This window comes from Watersipora subatra, chromosome 5, assembly GCF_963576615.1.
Source record: "Watersipora subatra chromosome 5, tzWatSuba1.1, whole genome shotgun sequence".
Lineage (NCBI taxonomy): Eukaryota > Metazoa > Bryozoa > Gymnolaemata > Cheilostomatida > Watersiporidae > Watersipora > Watersipora subatra.
This window is the reverse complement of record NC_088712.1, coordinates 3,601,699-3,629,249: the sequence shown is the minus strand read 5'-3', so window position 1 is coordinate 3,629,249 and position 27,551 is coordinate 3,601,699.

The window sequence follows — 27,551 nt, the reverse complement described above, 5'->3', positions numbered from 1 at the left end:
TTTCGCCCAGTACCCCAATGACTACTGGGATTACAGTTGTTCTTATATATATATATATATATATATATATATATATATTATATATATATATATGTATATATATACATATATATATTATATATATACATATATAATATATATACATATATAATATAGATAACATATATATACACATATATATACATTTATATACATTTATATATAACTATATATATATATATATGTTATATATATATATATAAGTTATATATACATAACATGCGGTATAGCACAAGCCTACCTGCAATACATTAAGACAGATTACGTTGTTCTGAAAGAGGCATAGCTCCAATTTTTGAACATGGATTCAAAAAATTAGCATCAGTGCAGAAACATTGCTACTGTAGTTATTTAAAAATTTTGACATACAACTCAAATGCATACTAAAGCATAAATACTTGAAGCTGTGATAGCTTGGAAAAAAGCCATTATACATTTAAGTACTAAAGTACAGAGGTATATACATACATCTGTCCAAACATACATGTTTCTATACATACGAGCATGAACACATTGGCGTTGCATAAATACGACAAATGTACCAAGATATATACAGGCAAACATGGATAACTCCCCCTTGGATAGCTCGAACACCATGTTACTCTCACGGTTTTGTTTGGTTCGTTCCAACGCAATGATAAATTGCTTCAGATAACTCGACCTCAACTTGGTTGACTCGAACAATTTGTTGCCCAACTGCTACCGAGTCGGTTGTTATTGCTTTAGAATATCACTTTATTCTAAGCCATAAAGATAAACCTCAGCCTTTAAAAATTCATAGGCGTCGTAATTACTGTCTTCATCAAAATATTTTGGTCAACGACTTTTCTACAGGTGTGGAAAAATTTGATTTTTACCAAACATCTGCTTAGCGATAGCTCTTCAAAAGCAAAAAAAAGCACGGTAACTTTTGCATAAACTTCAAGAAAAATCGGCAAAATTTATCTTGATTAAAAGGCTCAAAAAAAAAAGTTGTCTTTTCTTCTGAGCATTTCAACAGCAAACAAGTTTTGCCAATTTTAATTTGAAAACATCCTCACAGTCACATCACATAAAACAACAAACCAATCTTAAGGGATAGAAAATTCTCTATACTTTCTTAAAAAAAAATTTTCAAACTTTACATTAGAAGCATTTAATTTGAAACAAGCCATTCATGCTTTTGAGTTATATTACAGTTTGTATATGTATATGTATCTACTAACAAATACATGGACTCGTGACAGTACTCTGATAACTTGAATGCACTGATAACTCGAACAGTTCAACTCGGTCCCCCAAAGTTTGAGTTATCCATGTTTGACTGTATATATATATTTCTAAAATTTGTTCTTATGTGTATTCATGCATTCTGTTTTTGCCTTTTCTCATTCTATCAGTTGCCCAGGTGATAAACAAATATTTTGCTTATCATTTGGGCAAATCTAGGTTGTGAAGCTAGTAAATAAAAACAAGTATATATAAATATTGATAAGTACATATACATATCTCAAAGTTGGTTGAAGGTAAGTAGTTTCAGCAATATCTATTAACATACTGGATTTAAAATTAAGTTAAACTGTTAAATGCAAATAAATTTCTGACCAAAGACTTTTTCATTACAAAGGCAACGCCGGGTAGTAGAGCTATTATATGTATATATGTATTTATGCATCTATGTAAGCACGTATGCTTGTATGTTTGAATGTTTGAATGTTTAAGTGTTTGTATGCATGTATGTATAAAACAGCATAGCAAATTCTATTTTATGCCACCAACCCACTCTATACACCTCCTTTTTTATTTTTCAATTATTAACTTTATTTACCATTTCACCAGTAGTAAACTTTAATGCTCATCGATACTTCTCCAACACCAGCACTTCACATATTGGTCACTTCACAAATAGGATAGGTTGTATTTACAACACTACACGGCCACCCTCACTTGCATGCTTTTCAACTTACAACGCAACCAACTTTCGTTCTCTCGTTAACCATCTCAAAAAATAAAACACTTCTCTCAATCGTGCGGTGTTGTATAAATGAGAGTACTAACATGAGTTGAAACGAATAAGAAGAACAACAAGCAATCTTTTGTTCTACTTCATTTTATACTCCCCAATACAACCCAATTTACTAGATTTTCCTAATAGCTTTATTCACTAGCTTTACTCATCAGCTTTATTTGTCAACTATATTCACTCACCATGACTGCCGCGACACCTTACCACTGCTTTGAGCTCAGACACCAATATAGCCTGACCCCTACAAGTACCATAACTCAGCATTCACATCAAGTATTTGGTTGAGCTTAGAAAATATTAAAAAGCTTACTAGGGAAGTTTTATAAGTAAATGAAGTCTATAATTGCGAAACTATATTACTATATAGTTTTGAAGGCGTGAATTGAAGATATTAAAAATGTATCATGTATGAAACCTTGTACTGCGTTAAAGATCATAAAGTTATTGCTAATCTAAGTTTATAAATTTTAAAGTTTGTGTGTATATTTTCTTTGGTATGTCTGGCTAAAACTAATAAAATCTTGTCATTAAAAGCTCACATCCTGCTTGTTTTGGACATGAGCAGATTGCAATTGAAGGTTTGTAATCCGATTGCCTGTTCACAAGGCATAGTTCTTAGTATATAATGTTTACTCCATTTTTCCGGATTTCCCCGCGTAATGATGTATTGACTAAAACTCCATGCGCTTATTAACTCTGTGGAACATGATAATTTTTTGTCCTCGTAGTACTTGGGCTAATTTGGTTATCCGCCAAATATTATCAAAAACGCCTTTTTTCATGATATGAACTTTAAAAGCTAAAACTGTTAATGTTGTATATAATAATAAAATAAATTATTTGTTCAAAGACTTTTTTGTTACCCGAGCAAAGCCAAACATTTAATTCGTGCTTTCAAAAAAATTAGAAAATTTGGTGTTTATTTGATGTGCAATTAATAAAACTACAACCAAGGGATAGTGATAGTTTGAGTAAATTAGGACATAATTATAGCGGCATCCCACAAAAACAACAAGCAAGAAAAAATTATTACTTAAAAATAGCGGTCACTTTGTAATGTTTTCTGATAAACCTTCATACTTCTGCTTAACCTGAAGATTTTACCAAAATTTAGCTTTGTTGCTTGTTATATTGAAAAAATTCTGACAATTAGAGCGAGTCAAAATACCGAGACAATTGCAAACAGTCTAAATACCATTACCTAGTAATATATTAAATTTATTACGTCTTGTTGCAGTTTTGTGCAGATTCGCTTTCCAGTTTAGAAATCTTTGCATGCAGGCACTGAAGCATAACTAATCTCTCAGAATCTATTGAAAATTAACATCTGTTTCAGTTATATAAGTGGCTGTCATTCTAGTATTTAACGCTGGCAACGTACAGAATTACTTCACTGCTCTACCAAAAATAGTACCATACTTGAAATTGAAATGATTGATAGTATTTGCCTTCATATCATCAGATTATTTCAGAAAAAAAATAATTGAACATCACTGCAACACGTCAGTTACCGAGTACTTCAGAAGTTAACATAAAAAACATCTAATGATGTATTTTCCTATCAGTATTTGTTAATGTATCCTGCTGGTAACATTAATGGCTCGTTCTCCTTTGATCTGTTTTTGGCCAAAAAATGTCTATAATATATTCATCTTATGAACATTTTCAAACTGACAGGTTTATGATAAATGCGGATTGTTTAAATGACTTTCATTACAAATACATAAAGTCTATGTTTGCAGAAAAAAAAACGCGCGAGCTAAAATAGTTTATGCTTAATTGAATAATGACTAAACAACTTCCAGTCCGGTTAAATTTGCTTCTTAAGCACAGCTAATGATTAAAATGGCTGTTTGCGCTTTTTTATGTTTAAGACAAAAATTACTTTGGTAAATGTAGTTTGTAAAAAGTCTACATAAATGTTCAATTGAAGTTTATACAATTTTTATTCAGCTTTAATTTTGTGCAAAATTTGATGTCACCAGTTTTAAAAATCAGATGCTCTTAGAAATCAGTTTGCACTGCCGAGCTGGTTCCACGTTTATTATACCAAATAAGTTATTTTCTAAAGATTTATTTCTAATTTTTCTTGGACAGCAAAAAGCGGAGCTTTTAGCAGTTATGTTTAAGTCCAACTTAAAAACAATGATATGTGTAAATTAGAGTAGAAAAAGGATACAGCCAAATTTACGAGTTTGAGAGGCCAGAATAAAAGAAGTTTGCTTAAATAAAATGTTATGCATCGCAATAGCTATCAACTCACCATTTAAGCAAAATACTTTAAAAAACAGAACAATCTAAAATTCAACAAGTTCTTTTAGATTTGTTCTAACTGCAACAAAACAACATATGTTTTCTATGAAAATGATAATTTTATATTTAAACCTACCGATTGTTACAAGGCCCCTCCCTATTAATATCTTCCTCTTTTTCAGTGCTAAAGAGCATAAACCATGTTAAATTCTCATGAAAATTTAGATATGCTACCAAAGCTATTGATTACTAAAAGTATCATTCAAAGTTTTAATACAGTTAGTACCATGACAGTCTAGTCGGCTGTGAGAGACTGACTAGTAACGCAATAAAATTTAGAAAACGAGTATTTGCAAAAATAGTCTGAATAGTGTAAAGAATGACAACTGATGCAGTTGTTAGGGTTTTTCTAATGTGAATTATATGAAATGAAATCCTGTCGAATGCGTTCTTATATCATAAGCTTTGACTGCAGTCTTGGATGAGTAAAATGGTCTACTGATTGCAATTATGTACACGTAAGTCTATAAACAACAAACTAATCACTTTATCTACAATTAAAATGTAACTTTTTTAAAATCTTCATATAGTTTTCAAAGCTCATAAGACATTTTGAAATGCTTGCTCTACCTTTCTTGTTTAAAAAGCTAATCAGGAAATTGTAGCTACTTAGTGTGATTTGTTTTATCAGCAAATTAAGTTTATTAATTTTCTTATATTATAAATTTTGGCTAGAATAGTTTGCATAGCAAAGTGAATTACTTTGGTAAATTGCTCATTGTTTTGAAAGTTGAATTTGAAAAACTTCCTTTCTCAAGCTGTAGGGGAAGAGTAGGATACACGGGCCTCGAAAACGGCATTTTTCTTTAGACACTAATATCTAATTAGTCTTGCTAAGTACATGATTGAAAATCAGTGATGCAATAGACCTACATCAAGTCTACCTGAGCAGCAAATGGCAGTATGGTGCAACTACATGTATTCACAGAATCTGCCATCCAAAGTGGTTGCCCATGTATCCTTCAAATCAAGACACATGGGCCACCATGTAGGAGACATGGGCCGCCACCAAGGATACTTGGACATGGGCGGTTCAAGTATCCTCTTCAAATATGAAAATCACAGTAGTTCGTATTTTATGTTAGGTTATATTTGTGGTCATGGAATATATGAAATTTGACAAATAGTGTATTGCACTAAGACTAAACTATTGAATCAAAGGTTACTAAATGTTTATCTGAGTTCGTTTCCAAACTCCACGTCGAATTTGAGCCTTCTCTGCTCCCTGGTTCGACTTCCAGATAAATTGGTAGGCTCAGGGAGCATGGTATGTAAATCTACAACGCTGACTGTCGCGAGATCCTCTGTAGCAGGAAGTCGAAAAATACCATCAGCTCTTCTGAGGTAGAATATCATCTCTACGCTGGAATCATTAACCAGAGTAACAATCTTTCCCACGTAAAACACCTGAGCTTTCTTAGTATCAAATTGTACCACGTAGTATTTACCAACTTCTGCTTTAATCTCCTGAAATGAAAACAAACAAAATCTTCATGAATAACTTTTGCATAGGGCCCTTTCACCTCGATGCTATAAAAATGTTTTATGTATTTAAAAGGTTGCACCAAGTTCCCAAGTCCTTTAGTCTGTATTGATGGATTCAACTAGACATAAGTCACAACACACTAACCTCTGGGAGTTCCACTGGAGGCTCGTCAAGTTCATCCCTAGAAGAATCATCAAGTGGTACAACACCATCAACTTCGTCACCAGAGGAACTGTCATCATGGAGAACAGGCTCTGTCTTCTTCAAAGATGGCGTTGAATTATTGTAACCATGTTCGGCCAGTATTCTTCTTTGTTTTGGAGTAGCAACAGCCATATTTTTTGGAAGTGATCTGACAACTGAGAGTGGGTTTTTCAATCCGCCATATTTTGCAGAGGTCTAGTCACTACCTCACTCATAGACGGTTGCTGGTCCGATGCTCCACCTGCACCACTTGTGGAAAGTTGCTGGTCTGATGCCCCACTTGCACCACTCGCAGAAGGTTGCTGGTCTGATGCTCCACCTGCACCACTCGTAAAAGGTTGTTCTTGGTCAGGTGAAGAAGCTGTATGAGCATTCTGAAACGTTGTGGATAGGAGGTAATCAACATCAGTAAAGACATCTCTGTTGAGTGGCTAATTTCCAGCCGTCTTAAATCCACTTATGATATTTTCCGCGCTGCAGGCTCGCGTGTACGCAGATCCAATAAGTTGAGCACTTTGGTAGGTGGTAATCGGCTGCCCTGCTTGCGTGATCTGCCATGAATTAGCTCCTGAGTTGAAATATTGGGTCATCGGACCAAAAACCATGCGATCGAGTGGCTGGGTTTTGTTTGAAGTATGAGGAGGCAATGTGACGATATGGATGCCATTATCTCTGCACATCTTTAGCACGGTGTAGCCACAATGGCTCGCATGGTTATCCATCACCAAGACCATCGGGGCTTTCTTTGTTGGCCTGGCATGCTTTATGATATGTTCAACAACTCTGATGAACAAATCAAATGTCATCCATGTGGATCCTGTTAGGGTGTTTGTTAGACCAAGATTTCCCTTTGGTGCTCCATTCATGAAGGTTTCATTATACCTTTTTCTTGGGAAAATCAACACTGGGGGCAGCTTGTTACTGACTGCATTGACCATCGCACAACAGGTGACCAATTCACCTCTCTCTCTCTACTTGTCTGTTGCACGACCTGCTTTTGACCTCTTAGTGATATGACTTTGGGTAGTTCTTGTTCGGTATTGAAACCCGGATTCGTCAAGATTGAATATTCTGGAGCCATCAACATTCGTACGTTTGTACACTTCTTCCCATGAATCAAAGAAGCTACTGACATTTCTTCTCGTGAAGGCTGCTGCTCTGGCAATGGAAGTTGCCTCAGGTTGTCGCAGAGATAGCTCCTTTTTTCTCGCCATGAAACCAACCAGCCATTTTTCTCCTGCAGCTTTGTTTGTTATCCAGGACTTAGGCCTCTTGATGTTGTTGTCCTTAGCCAAATCATAAACAAACTTTCGAGTAGCTTCGCGAGTGAGACCATAATACCGATTGGAGCAGATGATAAGGTATTCTTTGATTGTAGTTTCCTGTTCCATAGAAAACAACATTCTTTGGTGGAAGTTTGAAGTGGGAGTTGAAGAATTGTTGACTTCATAATTTTCCACATATCTGAAATGATAATTTGATAATTGATATATAGCATTATGTGAAAATGACTGTTCAAACGCACAGCTTGACAATGAGGCACCAATGCAGCATTTATTAGAATATAATCTGCAATCAAATATAACTTTCACACTTACAGGGTTCTGTGAATATAAAAAAAGGAAACTACGCTAAATATACCGACACCAAGTCCAGAAGGCCAATTGTCAGTAATCACAGTAGGCCACAGGGCTCTGTGAAGTAGGCCTATAGGCCTACAGACAAAAATTGTACTCACTTCTAGTAACTCACCTACTGAGAGTTGAACACGAAATGTTCATCGCTTTTGACACGCTCCCCAATGATTCCTTGTCTTCTACCACCTTTTGTACAGCTAGCATCATCTTCTGATGCAGAAGATGACAGCGATGAGTTGTTTTCTTGTATAATTGAGGCATTATCTATTGATATAAAAACATAACAACTGCAAGAAGATAGTTGGACCATTTGACTTAAGTATCCGCTTATGAAAAACAATAGAGGAGGATACATGGACCGGGTTGACCATGTATCCTTTTCAAAAATGTCTCATGTATCCTCAGACCATGTGATTGTCAATAAGCAATAAAATTTGACAATTTATTTCAACAGCTTTTAATCTGGTGAAAATATGATCTTAACAGACTGTTGCAACATATACTTCACTGTCTAATCACTATCAGCAGTTTTATAGTGTGTACACAATCTTGAAATCAAAAAATTTAACAAAAAGTATCCTGCATAAGACAACCTACCTCCACGGCTCAGAGTCTTTGTATGATTTGACCTAAGATGGCAACTGTGACCTCGATGCTGATTGGCTTGAAGGATTATGACAGCAGTTACCAAGATAAAAGGACAAAACTCTAGATATAGGGGTGGTCCAAGTAACCTCCATGTCCATGTATCCTACTCTTCCCCTACATACATTGTCTGAAAATATATATTATTTCAATCTTATACATACAATTATATACACTGTATTATATATAATATAATAAAATTTTTTCCTTATCTGGTTTGCCCATATGGGTAATAATTTCTGCTTCAACTCAACTCTCTTACCAAAGACCTGAGAGTTTGAGCACTCGCTACAAAACCTTAACTTTTTTCCGTTAGCGCACTTCTCTGCAACTATCTTGAGTTAATCGCGGCCGATATCGGTGCAAACAATATTTTAAGTGCAGGTGTTATTGCGCCCAGTGCCCCAATGACCTTAAGACTACAGTTGTTCTTACATTCCAGCTGCTTTTAATGTTCTCTCCAAGAGGGAGACATTTCTCAACCTGTTCTCTTTGTTGTTTGTTTGCTGTATTGTAGTCATTGGGTACCTATATATATATATATATATATATATATATATATATATATATATATGTATATATATATATATATATATATATATATATATGTATATATATATATGTATATATATATACATACATATATATAGGCACCAATATATATATATATATATATATATATATATATATCAATATCTATATACAATGTACATAATTATATATATAAATATATATACATCTATATCTATATATAATTATACATAAATATATATTTATATATAATGTAGCACCACCACCACAGAAAACTACATACAACTACAAGCAAGCAATACTCATCGCGGAACTATTATAGTGGTTACTGCATAATGTTTTCAGACCTTTAAACAAAAATTTCAAACATGAACATGAGTTGTTGCCTTTGCCAAAAATAAAGGAAAATGAAGTTTTATTTTATGGTGTGCTTGTTTTGGGGAAATTTTTCATTGGCAGTTTTTACCCCAGCAAAAAAAATACTACTAGAAAGCAATATTTAATTTTTTTGCCTATAAATACGATAATTTACGATAATGAATTTCAACTAGCGTATCCGTACACCTTTTGCTAAAAAAACCAAACATATTGCTTTACAGTTATATTCTTTTTAGCTAAAGTAGTAGTGAGTGCGCAGAAATGTAGCGGTAAAACATAAGAAAAAAACAATGATGATCAAGTTGCTCAATTTCTTAGTAGGTTTTATCAGAAATTACTGGCATTTCTTAATGATTTTTGATTGTTTTCAATGTTTAGAGTAGTTTGACTGCCAAGATGTTTTAAGATTTGGAACAACAAAACATGATCGTAGTTAAAACACTCCGAAGAAAAATGATGTTATTAGTTGCTAAAGTTGAGGTATCTAGTATTGGAAACTGCATCCAAGCAGCAATTTTGCATGCCTGCCTTGCATTCAGTACTTTTGCAAGTTTAATAAACACATATGCTTAGCTAAAAATTTTAACCATGATTTAGTTTTTTGTTATAAATTTAAAAAAACTGTGACAGCTGGAATGAGTCAAAGTATCAAGTTACCGCAAACAATAAATTTATGATCCCTTCGAATAAATTAAAATCATTAGGCTATTTAACAGCTTGATGCTAACTTATTTTCAGTTTTAAGTGTGATGCGGAGAACCGGATGTCCGGTTCGCGAGGAGAAAGGGGGATAGCGGCATCTTAACAGCGAGCACGCGAGAGGTAGGACGCAAAAACCAGGTACGTTAGATGGTGTCAAGAGTGGCGACTACAAGGAAATTTCAGTAAGTCAGCGATAATAATCAAATTATTAGGCAATAGCGAATAATTGATGATTAGAGAGAGAATTTGCGAGGATAATAGTTGAAAAAAAAATTATAAGTTATACAATAGTGAAGGATTGAAGATAATAACTTGGAAAATGAGCGACAGACACAACAATAGTATTTTCGGGAAGGGGGTTAAGACACCCGAGCTGAGACTAGAAACAGGAGCCGAATTGGAAGGATGGAGGAGATTTATTAAGAGATTTGAGATAGCAATTGTGTCGGCAGGATTAAAAAGAAAGGAACACACCAGGGTGACAAGAAAAGTAGAATCAGAAGAATACGATTTAGAACAAAAGAAGGCAGCGTTTCTGTTGGACTGTATGGGAGAGAAGGGGTATGATATTTTTGAAACATGGGAGATAGAGGTCGACGCCATGCAATATGACGACATTAAAGAAAAATTTGACGATTATTTTTCTGAGAAGGAAAATATAGTAGCAACGAGACACAGATTATTTACTATGAAACAGGATAATTGTGAAAATTTATGCAGGTTTATAGAAAGAATAGAAAGGGCAGCAAAACAATGCAGGCTGGAGGAGTTAGAAAAAGATCTAATACTGCAGGTTTTGATAATGGGTATGAATGATGATAAAATGAGAAAAGAGTTGTTACTTAAGAAGAATATCACCCTAGAGAAGGCAAGAGCTAGGTGCAGTCAGTACGAGTCGGCCACAATAGCAGCGGGGATAATAACAACAAGGGAAAAAGAAACGATAGATCAAGTAATAGGAGAAGAAGAGGACGATGAGTTAATACAAAGGATAGGAGGTAGAGCTGACGGAGGAGCAAGAAACAAAGGTAATATCGGTACAGGGAGATCTGGAGTACAATGCTATACATGTGATAGATTCGGACACATCTCAAAAGATTGCTTCAGGAATAGAGGAACTGGGTATAATAGAGGATACAAAGGACGAAACTTAACCAGGGGGGCAGGCAGTCTAAGAAAAAACGATGAAAGGTCACCTATCACATGCTATGCTTGCTCGGAAACAGGACATATGGCAAGAAGCTGTCCTAACCGGCTAACAGATAAGAAAATAAGCATGGTTGAAAATAATGCATCGGAATATTCAGAAGATTCATTATGACTAAAAGAAAAATTAAAAAGATTTAAAGCGGCCAATGACTTCCTAATCAGCTTGAAAACTAAAAACAAATACATAAACTTCGAGATAGACACAGGAGCTGATGTAACAGTTATGAGTGAAGCAACAGCAAGAAGATAAACTGCAAGATTGAACCAACTAAACGAGTACTGAAAGGGGCAGATGGCAAGAGGTTAGAGACGATAGGCGAGTCAAAAATTGAGTTGATCTCAAAGAGAGGACAAAGAATAATAGCGAGGATCAGTGTTATGAAGGGAAACAATAGTAATCTGTTAGGGAAACCGGAAATAATAAAGTTAGGGCTAGTTAAGACAATTCAAAGAGTGACTAGGATAGAGGACGAGATGGCAAAGAAATACCCAAATTTGTTCAAAGAGCTTGGAACACTACCAGACGTGTTCCGGATAAATTTAAGGGAAGATTCGACACCGGTGTGTCTCCAAGTGCCAAGGAGGTTGCCTATAGGTCTGAAGGAAGCAACGAAACAGGAAATAGCAAGGATGGAAAAATTAGGAGTGATAAAGAAAATAGAGAAACCAACAAAGTGGTGTTCAGGAATGGTAGTAGCGCCAAAGAGTAAGGGAAAAGTCCGAATTTGTGTTGATCTGACGCAGCTAAACAAGAGTGTGCTCAGAGAAAATTTCCCACTGCCTACATTGGAAGAAACAATAGCCGAGCTAGAGGAGAGCGTCATTTTTAGCAAAATGGATGCTAATTCAGGATTTTGGCAGACAGAATTAGCGGAAGAGTCACAAGAGCTTATTACATTCATTACACCATTTGGTAGGTATATGTTTCAGCGAATGCCGTTCGGTATTTCGGCAGCTCCAGAATTTTTCCAACGCCAAGTGAGTAAGATAATAGGGCAACAACAAGGAGTTGTTTGTATGATGGATGACATTCTGGTAGTAAGAAAGAACAAAGAAGAACACGACATAAGGCTTCACGAAGTGCTAGACAAGCTTAATAGAGCAGGGTTGACACTTAATAGAGAAAAATGTCAGTTTGGAGTTGATGAAGTCAAGTTTTTAGGTCATATCCTAAACAAAGAAGGAATTCGGATAGATCCAGAGAAAGAAAAAGCAATCAAGGAGATGCCAGCACCTATAGACAGGAAAAGTTTGAGAAGGTTCTTGGCGATGGTGAACTATTTAGGAAGGTTTAGCCCCTTGTTAGCAGAAGTGGAAAGACCATTGAGACTATTAGACAAAAACAATGCAGCATGGTGTTGGAATGAGGAACAGCAGAAGGGCTTCAAAAAGATTAAGGAGATCATCTCTACGGCACCAGTCTTGACTTTATTTGATAATAGTAGTAAACACCGGATAACAGCAGATGCCAGTAAACATACATTGGGAGCAGCTTTGCTGCAGATGAATAGAGAAGGAAGATGGCAACCAGTAGCCTATGCCTCAAGAAAAATGAGTGAAGCAGAGCAAAAGTATGGACAAATAGAGAAGGAGGCACTGGCCGTAGCATGGGCATGTGACAAATTCGATTTCTACTTGGTGGGGAGAGACTTTGAAGTTGAGACTGATCATAAGCCACTGGTTCCGCTGCTGGGAAATAAAGATCTGTCAGACTTGCCATTAAGGATTCAAAGATTTAAGATGAGGATGATGAGATACAGATATAATATTTTTCACACACCAGGAGACAAGATGTTTTTGGCTGACCTGTTATCAAGACCAGCATCAAAAAGAGACGAAATAAAATTACAAAGAGTGGAAAACCATGCTAGTAGGATAGTAGCAGCAATAGAGGATGTGCTAATAGAGAAAATTAAAGGGTACGCGGAAACGGATGAAACGTATCAGACAGTGATGAAAGGAATAGAAACAGGATGGAAATATGCAATATGCGGCGAGGCAAAAAGGTTGAAGGAAAAGAAGGATGAGCTCAGCGTGGTAAATGGAATGATTATGTGGAACGCCAGGGTTTACATACCTATTAATTTGAGAAAGGAAATAATGGAAAAAATCCATAGTGGACATCAGGGCCAGGTCAAGACGTACCGAAGGTGTCAAGATTCAGTGTGGTGGCCAGGGATTAGAAAGGAGATAATAGAGATGGTGGAACGCTGTGAGGTATGTATAAAAAATAGAAGGATGTCACATGAGCCGATGTGTAACACTCCATTACCAGAGAAACCTTGGCAAGAGATCGGAACAGACTTGTTCGAGTTCGAAGGAAGGCGCTACGTTATTTTCATGGACTACTACTCGAAATGGATAGAGGTAGTTCAGATGAATAACCAAACAGGAAGAGAATTGGCGTTGAAATTCGCAGGAATAATAGCAAGGTTGGGAGCCCCATTAAAAGTACGTAGCGATAACGGACCATGTTACAACTCACCCGAATGGAGGGAAATTTTAATAAGGTACAACATAATAGGAGAAACTAGTAGTCCTAGATATCCTGAAAGTAATGGCTTAGCGGAGAGAGCGGTAGGGATAATAAAAAGTTTGTGGAGGAAAGAGAAGGACAAGAACCTGGCCTTGCTAGCCTATAGAACTACCCCACTGGAAAGTGGAAATAGGCCAGATGAGGTAATGTATAATAGAAGAATTCGAAATGAGTTACCAGGACAGCACTTAGTCATACCCAATCTCGGACAGTTCAAAGAAAGAGATAGACACCTCAAAGAGAGACAGAAAAGCAATTTTGATAGGGTAAAGAGGCCAAAGAGATTGTCCGTATTAAAAGAAGGGGATAGAGTATGGGTGAAAATAAACCACGAAGATGAAGGGAGAGAGGCAACAGTTATTAAGGAGGCTTTAGAACCAAATAGCTTCTGGGTGGCTATGAACGGAAGAAGAGTACGAAGGAATAGGAAACACCTGAGATTATTATTTGAAAAAGCTTCGCGCTACATGATAGAGTCTCAAGATAAGGAAGTAGTTAGTAATAGTAGGGAAGGGAATAGAAAGAAAACATGGGTAGGAGATAATAGTAATAGTAACCCAATAAGAAAGAGTACTAGAGATAGAATAAATAAACGTGACAATGATTTTGTTTATTCCAAATAACTTCTGTTGTAGACACTTAGAATATTACAACCAAAGTTGGATTCAATAGAAAGGGCTCAAAGTAAAAGAAAGGCTTGACAATAGAAAGTGAGGAGGTTAACAGCACGGATAATAAAAGGGGTTTAATAGAAAGAGAAAGAGCAATAATAATAGAGAAAGTAATAATAGAGATGGAGGACTACACCATAGTCGGGAACAGCATAGCTCACTACATCACACCACCAGTGGGGGTGAAAAAAATTGCCCTAGGAGGAGCCACCCTGGAGGAGCTGTTGTACAGGTGCGGAATCCCCGGAATAAAGATTGTCATTTCCGAAGTTCCCGACATCATGAGCCGAAGAGATGACGCCGTGGATGGGGACAAAGTTTCCAAGTACGAGCAGACCCTGAGAAGGGCATCAAATAGACCGGGAGTAATCCTCTGCTCCTTTTACCCCTCTACCAGGGTGCCAGCTGCACAGTACGGCATTATAGGTAGCCTAAATAGGCTCATATGCACCCTCAACTCCAACAAGAAGGAGGGCACGCCGAACTTGTGCACCCGCCTCTTCGGAAGAGGTCAGGATGGCCTGTTTTTTTTCAACAAAGAACATTTGAAGGACGAAGTCCACCCTAACGACCACTGGGCGAGGGTGCTATCTGAGACTATGTGTAGATACATAGCGACCAGGAGAAGGGGTGCGAGGGACTTGAGGGAACGTCTGTATCGGCCTCTAAGGAGAGACACTAGGGCAGGGACAGAAAGAGGAAACGAGAGAAAGGAGATTAATAGGGAGAGGTTAAATAGAGATGGAAGTTCGGAGGAAAGGAACGTCGAAGCTGCGAGGGAAACCCAAGAGAGAGAAGGTAGTCAACAGGAGGAAGAGAGCATATGGAGGAGAAGAGAAAGAGAGGTGATAGAAAGAGCAAGACAAGATAGAGAACAAAAGAAAGTGGAAATAAGAATAAGGTTCGAAAGCGAAATGGCAGCAGTGGAAAGAGAATACGAAAAAGATGTGGTAAGAGCTAGAGAAGATAGGCAAATAGCTGAAAGAGCTATTGAAAGAGAAAGAGCCAGGGGGCAAGGCGCAGAAAGGGTTAACAGGGAGGAAAAGAAACAACAAGAAATCAGAAGGATAGATAGAGAGACAAGGGAGAGAAAGTCACCAGTCAGGCAGCGGAGAGTTCGTTTTGCTGAACAACCGGAGATAAGAAATAGAGACATCCGGCTAGATGTCCCTACTCTTCGGGAGTATGTGAGGTAGAAGGAATGAATGGGAACAATAGTCAGGGCTTAAGGAAAAGGTAATAGTTTCAGAGAACAATAGAGCGGATAATAGACAGGGCTAAAAAAAAACAAGAGATAAAGGGAAGAGAGAGAGGGAGATGTGATGCGGAGAACCGGATGTCCGGTTCGAGAGGAGAAAGGGGGATAGCGGCATCTTAACTGCGAGCACGCGAGAGGTAGGACGCAAAAACCAGGTACATTAGATTAAGAACTTTCAAATGTACATATTGAAGAAAATAAACATTAAAACCAATCAAGGTTTTATATAACAACTGTCTCAGTTATATAAGTAACTGTTATTCTAATCTTAACCTTTGAAATCTTGCCAAATTACTTGACTGTTCTACCAGAATTAGAAAAATATTTGCAAATGGAATGTTTGATAGTTCTTGCTATCAAATCATTACATTAATTACAGAAAAAGCACTTAAACATGACAGCAATGTGTCAGTTTTCAAGTGATACAATATTTACCTTAACAAATATCTAATGATGCATTCTCTCCTTGTCAATAATTTCTAGGGAATTCTGACACTAGGGATGATGGCTTGTTACGCTTTGATCTGTTTTTTTGGCAAAAATTATTCTAAAATATAGCCGTAGTTTAAACATCATTAGAAGAAAAGGTATATGATGAATGTGTTTTAGTTACATAACCTCCATAAAACGTACATAAAACCTATACATAAAATACATAAAACCTATTCTGCAAAAAACTTCAATCGACCTGAATTAGTCTATGCTTCATTGCATAATGGCTAAACTACTTCCAGTCTGGTTTAATTCAATTGCCACAACTAACTGATTAATATGGCTCTTTGTGTTTTGTTATTCTTGTGGCAAAAAAAGGTGGGTGTCTTATGTAACAAGTCTAGATATATGTGCATTTGAAGTCATTCTTTTTAAAAAAACTGCATTAATTTGGTGCAAAAATAAATGTCATCAGTTCTAATAGTCAGATAAAATTAGAAGTCAGTTTGCACTACAAATTTTCACAGTAATCATATCACGGCGTATCAACATTTTTTTCAAAAGATTTATTTACAGTTTGCGTGGTTAACAGCAGAAAGCAGAACCTTTAGCATTCGTGTTTTACATGTAAGTTCAATTTAAAAAAGAAGAATGAAATGTGTCAAATGAACTAGAATCCAAATACCACAAAATTTACAAGTGCGGATGGCTAAAATTAAAAAAAATTTTCTTGCATAAAAATATCATGCATTGCAATAACCATCAAAGCACAACTTAAGCAAAAAACAGTAACAAGCAGAACAATCTGAAATCAGAAAGATTGTTTAGATGTGCACCATAAGAAAATATGTTTTATGAACTTGATAATTGAGTTTTTTTACTGGCCAAATGTCACAAAGCACCTCCCTATAAATATCGTCTTTTATTTCAATGCTAAACATATTTAAATTCTTATGAAAGTCTACATAAGCTACCAAAGGTAATAATTACTAAAACTATCATTCTAATTTTCAACACAACTAGTACCCTGACAGTCTGATCGGCTGTGAGACACCACCATGTGTGCCATCAAAAACTATATAATTAATATTTGCAAAATTTGTCGGGAAAAGTTGAAAGAAAAATAATTGATGCAGATGTTGAGTGCTTATAATATGAATGTCATGAACTGAAATCTGATCAAATGCTTTCTTATAATTATTGTAACTTTTGCCTGCAGTTTTGGATGGTAAAAATAGTTCACCAATTACAATTATGCAACTATATAAACACCAAACTATAAACTATATGTGCCATGAAAATTTAATTCAAAAAATTCTACATACAACTTCAAAGTTCATAAAACGTTTTGAAAATGCTTGTTTCACCATTCTTGTTTAAAAATCAAATCAGAAGATTGTGGCTACACTGTGTGATTTTTGTTACAAGCAAATTGAGTTTGTTGAAGTTTTTATATTCTGAATTTTGGCTGAAATTAACATTTATTATGAAAGTAGAGGATTTTGAAAGTTTAATTTGCCTAAAGCTAACAAATCCTTTAGAATGTTAGGCACAGGTACGCTAAGTATACCACTTTCATTCCGTTACACAGTATTGCATTTAATAAACCTTTTTATTGATTAAATTATATAGAACCTTACTTCTGATCTTAAAAAATAGTTTTCAACTATTTGTGGAAGTTATATAATTTAGCTGTTACCAAAAGTGCTAAAGCAAGATAAACTTTAAAAAACTTGAGTTTATCATTTGGTGCCAAACAACTGTAATAGGCTGTTGTAAGTAAAAGTAAAATAGCATTACCTAGTCACAGCAATTTCAACTTTAAGCAATGGACCTTATTAATGGCAAGGCATCAAATACATATATATATATATATATATATATATATATATATATATATATATATATATATATATATGTATATATATATATATATATATATATATATATATATATATATATATATATATATATATATATATATATATATACATGTATGATAGTAGATGCACATGATGATAGTAGATGCACATTGGCTACCATTAAATTTATATTACCAGGTTACCTTTATCGCTACTGCTAGTACTACTGCTAAAACTGCAATCGTTTACTACCAAAGCAAATTGGTATTTCAGAATGATACAAAATAATGTGATTACTACACTTGATCTAGCATGATATTTACATGTGTAAATTTCCTGTTGGACATTTGCTAGGTGTTAGATGAATGATATTGCAAGATAGACTGCATTAGTTTGTAGATACAAATTGCCTTTAAAGCCATCCACCTTATGTGACTATCGAATACGCCTTTGAATGAGAAGCAGAGTTGACGTGTCAAATTTTCTAGATGTTTTGACTGGCAATGAAAGTGATGTTGGAGAATATACAGATAGTAATGAGATTGATAATTAGGACAATACAGAAACCATAGTTCAAGTGAGTTTAGTTTATGTTTCTAAACTTTTATATTTCATACTATTTTTGATACTGGTGTATATGCAATTGAGCAATGCAATTTTTAGTACAATTATGTTGACTGGTCTTTAGCTAAACACCCATTTGATTTATGTATGCTTCACAGAAGCGAAAGCAGTGATGAGGATGTTCTAGCTGCTGAGATAGCACAGCCATCAACAGCACTATACAGACAAAAAAGGTTTTTGGTTGGATACAACAATAATTCACTCCAAAGGACAGCACAGCACATTCATTGGCCAAGAGATACAGACTCTCCCAGATGTGGCATTAAAATCTCCACTTCACTATTTTAGATAATTTGTTACAAACAGCATAGTAAATAAAAGTGTTTCTAACACAAAACTTCACAGCACTCAGAAAACTAGAAAGTCAACAAATACAACTGTAAAGGAAGTTGAGCAGATGGTGGGAATGTACTTTCACATTGGCACTGTAAAAATTAGTAGTACTCACCAATACTGAGGGAGTGGTACAGCCTACCCACCGGTATATATTTTGATGAACAGAAACTGTTTCAAGATTTCAGCTACAAAGAGAATCTGCAAGTTTCAGATGATGAAAAAAGAGGAATAACCTCTGGAAAAGCCAACCATATATAGATGCCATATGAAAACAATGTCTGCCAAACGAACCCAAAGAATTTCACTCTATTAATAGATGAATTGATGTGTCAATACACTAGAAAGATCAGCCTGGCCGACAATATATAAAGAGTAAGCTTCATCCATTGAGCTTCAAGATCTGTGGTCAAACAGAAGTAGGTGGCATTTCGCATGACTTGGATATATATCAGGGTGGTGATGGTAGGTAGACAAAGTTGGACCAAAGCGCTGATGTTGTGCTCAAGCTAACATTTATTCTGCAAGAAAACTGAATGTACCAAATTTTTAGTGACGAATTGTTCACCAGTTTTCTCCTCATCTCTGAGCTAGATAAAAAGAGGATGTACTATATATGTACTGTTGAAACCATCAGGGTTCTATAATGCAAGCTGAAAGAAAAAAGTCATCAAATGATAAGGCAAAATGTATTATGACTGCTATGTATAAGAGGTCAACAATGTGGTTGCTGTCAGATGGTATTACAACAAATCTGTCACCCTTCTCTCCTCATTGACTGGTGTACAGCCCCTTGCTCAAGCAAAAGATGGGATAAGCCATCAAAAGAGCATCACTTCTACAACATGCCTGTTATAATAAAACATATAAAAAAAATATGGGAAGGATTGATTCGTTGGACTTGTTTTCAGAAAAGTATCGCTTTGCCATGAATAGCCGCCAATGGTATTTCTACCTGTATTGGCATTTTGATGGTAGCGGTAATCGGTGCTTAGAATATTTACAGGTGAGACAGTCACCTTCTCAAGTCACCAAAATGTGAAGCACCAAATAGTATAAAGATTTCAAGATAAAGTTGCCGACAGTCTTATCCATGTAATTGCTGCTGCCAACGAGGACCACCATCTGCAGCGAGTGATGCTAGTCCTTGCCCAACAACAGCTAGAAAATTTTGAAAATCCTGTACAATAAAACTCGTTATGACAAATTTGCTCATTGACAAATAAAGCTTCCAAAGCAGGGTCGCCGCCAGCTGTGTGAAAGAACAACTACTAAAAATTGTGCAAAATGTGAAATAAGTCTCTGCTTTCTTGAGAAATAAATTTTTTTTTTGTGTCTATCAGTGCAAATGAATAGAGAGTTAAATTTACTTTGGTAAAGTGGATACTGCTCCAGTATTCAGTCCATATACACCAAATAGTGATGTAAACTTATATGTTTGTGTTGTATATATAACATATATAATATATACAAAATATATAATAATAATTTATGTACATATGTACATATATTATATATGTATACAATATATATGTGTATATACACATATAATATAAATGTGCATATACTTATATATATATATATACATATATACTATATACATATATACACATATAATATAAATGTGCATATACATATATATATATACATATATACTATATACATATATATGTATATAATATAAATGTGTATATATATATATATATATATATGTGTGTGTATAAATACATATTTACATATATATATGTATATATAAATATTTATATATATAAATATATATATTTATATATATATATGTATGTATGTATGTATACACACATAGCTATATATTGAAAATATATATATGCTAGCTGAACTTCAATCGGCAGCTCTGACAATAGAGCTTTGCCCCAGTGATGAGGAAATTGACTGGCGCATGAAACCTCTTCATGGTGCTTTCCGCCGACGAATATCAAAGGTTGGCGATCTTCACCAGAGATACATGTGGCTGAACAAAGGAAACCTAACAGCCAATACAGAGTATGCTACTTATGGCAGCCCAAGAGCAAGTGCTCCCAACAAGGCAACTCCAAACAAAAGATCTATCACAATAGAGACGATCCTAGATGCAGACTGTGCAAATATGCACTTTAGACAGTCCAACACATCATCAGTGGGTGCAAGAAGCTAGCAGGAAACGCGTACACTGAGCAGCATAATCATGTCACAGGGGCTGTGTTTAGAAGTCTTTGTAATGAGTATGGCTTTAATAAACCAAAACACCGGTGGGAAAGTAAGATCATCTGGGACTTCTACATCTGGACTGACATGCATGTCCTAGCAAACCAACCAGATATAGTGGTGGTGGACAAGGAGAACAAAAGGGCTACTGTAATAGATATAGCGGTACCCAATGACTACAATATACCCTTCAAAAAAAAAGACAAGGTAGAGAAATATCTCCATCGTAAAGAAGAGATTGAAAAATGCTGGGATGTAAGAACAACTGTAATTCCAGTAGTCATTGGAACACTGGGCGCAATAACACCGGCGCATAAAATGTGGTTTGCTCAGAGACCAACAGAAATCAACTCAGCTGAGTTGCAAACAAGTGTGCTTTTGGGAACAGCTAAGATTCTAAGGTGATTACTCAAACTTCGAGCATAAATTACCACCCATAAGGGTTAACCGAAGTGAGAAAACAATTCATATATATATATATATATATATATATATATATATATATATGTATATATATATATATATATACATATACATATATGTATACCTCCATGTATAGATTACATACATACATATATGATAGATACATACATATATGTATACCTACATACCTGTATATATTATATATGTATATATACATAAATAATTATGATATATATTGTATATAATATATGTTATATATAATATATACATATATATATATAACACAAACAGCTGTACATATATATAACACAAACAGCTATACATATATATATATATATAACGCAAACAGTTATACATATATATAGCACAAACAGCTATACATATATATAACACAAACAGATATATGTATATACATAAATATAACACAAACAGATATATGTATATACATAACACAAACAAATACATATATATATATATAACACAAACAGATATATATATATAGTATATATATAACATATATAGTATATGTATTTATATATAACACAAACAGATATATATATATATAGTATATATCATATATATATAGTATATATAGTATATATATATATACACATGTATATATATATGCATGTATATGTATGTATGTATAACAGTATTGCTTATGGCCTGTATCCAATGTTGCGTTATAATAAAGTTTAATATCTCAGTTCAGGGAATTAGTAACAAAATAATTAGGAAAACACTCATATGTATCTCTGAAGACTATCTAAGAAGTTTAAAACTTATAGTGCATAAATCCTGTGTATTTACCTCCGAGGGTTAGATGCTTATTTTGCAAAAAGGGCCAAAATTACATGTTTTTGCATTTGGCAATTCAAATAAAATTGGCAGCAGAACAATGATTGGCAAGTAAAACCGTTTTCACATCAAAGTTTTGGTTCAGTGCTCGTAAAAGGGCTATATGTAAATTATGAACTGTTGAAAAGCTCATTACGCCTTGTAACCATAGCAACAACTATTATACTGTGGTTTGTGAAAATTGAAGGGTATAAAAAGGTGATAAATTGTTTCCCTGCTTAGAGTGGAACCCTGGCTTCAAAAGATTCAGACAATATGAAGGCTTTGCTACTGACTGTTTTGGTAAGCCTTTTGTAATCTATTTTTTGACTCAGCAGAAATAACATGGCTGCGCGATCAGTACTTAAGTTTTGTGTTTTTCGTTTCCTTCTTTAACAGTTATATGATACAATTTTAGTACAATCCAATCAAGTGTACATAAAAATGGGTGATCCGGTTTCAAATTAACAAAAAAGTCTAAGATTTTAACCTGAGTTTGCAAAAAAGAAACTAACTATATGATTTCACTAGTCATACTTCTGTAGTTATAGCTAATTTTGTAGTTACCTAAATAGTTTAGTTTTTATGTAATAATATTGAACACCAAAAACAAGGTCAAAAAACTCAATATAAATATTTTAAAATGGAATAAAGATTTACAAAATGTGTCATAGAAAAATGATAAGTATCTAAGGTGTATCAGTAATGGTAATCTGTGTATTATAGGAGGTTTTTTTGGTCTGTTTGTGCGGCTTCAGCTATTCAAACTTCCAGTGCTTGCTCTAGCAAGGAAATATTTTGCTATTATAATGTAAGATTTGTGTACTCTTTATTTATTACAAAAATATCAATTGTTTATTGATCAAGCTTGAATATAATTCTTAATTTTAATCAAAGTTGGTCAAATACAATCTGATCATGTGGTATTATAATTTGAATATTTTTAGTTGTTTGCATAAATTTACAATTTAGTGCTAAAACTTAGAAATTTCCAAGTTTACACTTGATTCACATGCCAGAATTCTCTTAAATATTTTTATTTAGGTATATTAAAAATAATAATGGTAACTATTGCAAATATGAAACATTTATAAAAAATAACCCGTTTAGACAGAAGTACAGATGATAAGTGTAGATAATTCTAAATTCAAACATTTTACAAGGATTGTCTTTATGACACCGATGTATTGTCTGTAGCTGTTATTTGTAGTGTTGAGACTTATGTCCTGAGGCATTTTATCATCTGTTTTTGCCAAAATAACAAAATATGAAAATGTACTAAAAACCCTTTGAATACAAAGAAATTATGGTACATGAGTAACAAACTTACTGTTAGATTTCTGACTTAGATTTGCTTGTTGCTAGTTTCACGATTGTACGACTAGTCGCTTCTGCAACAATAAGAATAATCTAACATTAAGGTGCCTAATAGATTGATTAGCACAATTATGCTTTTCCTGATGGAATTTAATAGAGTTATTTTACCTGTTTTATTAAATCTGAATAAAAATTCATTTCATGAACTTTGATGCTTCCATTTATAGTTTGTATGCATATCAGTTGGGTTTTGCCAAATTTCAAGACTGCCTGCTGGAATGGTACGGAAATGTCAGCCTCCAGGCAACACATGCCATCAACAAGATGGATCGCTGTGTGTCACCTACAAGTAAGTGCATTTGGGTAGATGTAGGTTATGACATGAGTCCTACTATTTTTCTCTAAAATAAGCAACTGTGAAAAGACATAGATATGTATATAACTGTGAAGACATGTAAACTATGTTCTTACGCTATATTATATAGCCTGTGCTATATTATATAATTATAATATAATTCATTATAGTTATAGTATATGTTATATAATAATTTTATATATATTATAATGTATAATTATTATATAATTATATATTATCATATGTAGCTATATATTATATATTGTATATTATATATTATAATATATATAGTATATTATTATAAATAAATAAAATATATTATGTTATTATATATTATATACTAGTATTATATTATTATATATTAAGGACATATGTTTGGAAATTTAAAACTTGTGCATAATCATACTTTAAATGAGATTACTTCAAAGCATCGATTTTTTCAAAACTTTTTATTTTCAAACCCTTCTTGTAAGCATATTTACATACATGTAAAAGCATTTCTAATAGTAACTTTACTAAAAACTTTAAATTTTAGTATTATTAGGAAGACCTCAGATTTTAAAGATATTTTACTACTTCAGCGGTAATCTATTGCATAATGGGCAATGCCTAAAAATGTGCCTTTTTGTAAGATATTTTTCGTAAAGTGCAATGGTTTCAAAATATCAAGCAAAAATGTTGGTTAAAGTAACATGGCAAAACAGACTTTCGATGAAAAAAAATTTAGGATTTCAGTTAAGTTTCAGTCATAACAGTTACTGCAGATAGTGGAGAGTTTTTTGAAGATTTCAATTTACTTCATCTTGTTTATGTTTAGTTGTAGATCTGCTTTCGACGATAAATCTGAAAAACCATTGTAGATAAAATCTAATTTTAGATTTGGTTTAGTTTATATTCTAAAATTATGTTTAACATAAGTTTGTGTTGTTAAATGTTTACACTTTTATTCAACATATTTAGGAGTGAAACACAAATACCATTTAATTATTGATCATTTGTGAAGTTTTTTGCATATAATCCAGTTTTTCATGTAATTTAGTTCAAATGATTAGTGTTAATGAAAGGCCTGAGTACTTTTGCATAATGGTATTTTATTAAAAGCTTTGACTTAAGAAACAATTAATAAAAATGTTGAAATATTTGTGACACTGTCTGCTTAACCTACTGCAGTAATAACAAATTAAAATGTCCGGGTAAATCATACATGAATTTTGTTTGCAAATACTTTGGTTGCTTAATGATATCTTCTTTATATTTCTTACTTGTCAAACAAGTAATATCAATGCTAAATAGTTTCTATCAGATATACGAAAAGAAAATATATAACAAATGACCAGATGTGTGAATATATTAAATTGATTTATTTGCTAAAGATTTGCTTAAACGTTTTTTGAAAATACTTTGTTTTTATTTAAAAGTATATATTTTAGCCAAACTGATGAGACAGCACTGAGCCGAGCAGCGGATGAGGTAGCAAGGTTGGCTGCTGAAGATAATGCCCTTGCTCAGAAACTCAATGTTGACATTACTCTCATTCTTCAACTGCATCCGTAAGTTGGCAATAACCACTATTTCGCCTCATGGTTTGAGTTATGCAGTTTCTTAAAGTTGTCCTTAAGATTACTGTAAACATTTACTAGGTGTAACATTCGAGATGAATATTGAGTTTTGTGACAGATAGATAACACCAAATTATGTAGCAATTTGTTTTTTTTTATGGTTCATGATATGTTTCAATTTTATTGTTAAACAATATTAAAGTCATACACACAGCCATAGTCATGTTTACACGAATTTTTGTTTTTAGGGATTGTCCTTTGTGGTGTCTTCAAGTTGGGTGGCCTAACAACCACTGTCCAGGAACTTTGAGATTATTTTATAACGGACAGTGGTATACCATTCTTCATATTCCTGGTTTTCCCATAAAATGGTGGTGTTGGTGTCATGCAGCTGAATGCCGAGTAAGTGCATTTCCTACTTTCAAAACTTTTAAAGACAAATATTTCATAGATTTCATTATTTAATTCAATTTAGTAAAGTTATATAAAATGTGACATTTATCTTTTTAAGTTAAGTGGCAAAAAATAATTATTATAATCATTTGGACAATAATAAAAAAATATAATTTAGCTAACAGTAAAACAATGAAAAAATGTTGTTACAGTGCTATTATCATTTTTGACGTATTTTAATTCCAATTCAACTTCATTTATCACAAATTAGAACAGCCTTATAAACACTACTAGCGAAATGCCCGGCATTGCAAGGTGTTAAAAATCAGGTTATAAACAGTGACAGGTAATCTAGTTGTTTGCCACTTGCCATTAGCCTTGGACATTGCAATGACTAATCTGATTAGGCTAGTACTTTGAGTACTTACCAATAAGAGCAATGGTCACACTCATAAAATGGTATTGCTCTGTACGCAGCATGGTATGTGCATTTCCACCAATGTAGCAACATATATTGCCCAGTAAATCAATCAATCTTGTCAAGCCTAATTGGTAAAGTATTGGCCTGACAAACGGGAGGTTTTGAGATCAAATCCAGTGTGAACCAATGTTTAATTCTTACATTTTAATAGCTATAGCTGGAAAAACCGGAAGTGCACACACACAAACTTTTGAGATTTCAAATTTACTGATGCACAAATATAAATTTAACAATCAAGACTGCAATTAACCTTAAGACATGATAGGCCCCTTTTACCCATAAAATCTCTCATGTAATAGAAGTTAGCGCCAACAAATATTAAATAATTTCAATAACTTAAACGACATGAGAATACACTGCATAAAAAACAGACTGCCAATAATTGCATGAAAAAACATTGCAGTTCTAAATGCTACGGCAAAGGGATCACACAATTTTTTTAATGGGATGTTCCCTTGAGACAACCAATGCTTGGTTTTTAAATGAATGGTAATTTTCATAATCTTTAATGCACACTGAAACCAAAATTTAGCAAATAGTTTTTTTGCGAATGAATGTATTACGACAAAAAAATTGAGTTTTGCAAACAAATTTTGTGTCTTAAAGCCCAAACAAGAAGCTTATAGCATAATCTTGTAATTTTGGTTAAATATCTTCCAGAAGCATTCAAAAAATCAAAACAAAACAGTATTGTACATTAAATGAAAAATAGTTGCATTATTTGCAAACTTGCATTTTATTGAATTGATGTTTACAACATTGTTTAATATTTTTTTGCAGAGGAACCACCCACTTTTGCCATGGAATGGAGTCTGTGCTCCAAGACGGCCAGTAAAGATTTGGTGGGTAGTAGTAAGCGGCAACCCACCTGTTGCTAAGCTTGTGGCTGTATGGGTAATCATTGGCTGCAAGTGTAATGGTCAAGGACTACCCGATGAACTACCGTCGCTTCAAGTAGTTGACATGGAGGATCCATAAGTTAGACCACAAGAAACCAGTTTTTGATAAAATATTGGTTTAACCGATTGCCTGATATCAGATTGAACACTAATAATAATGTGAATGAAACTTTGTTTATTAATGAATTTTCCTATTACTTCA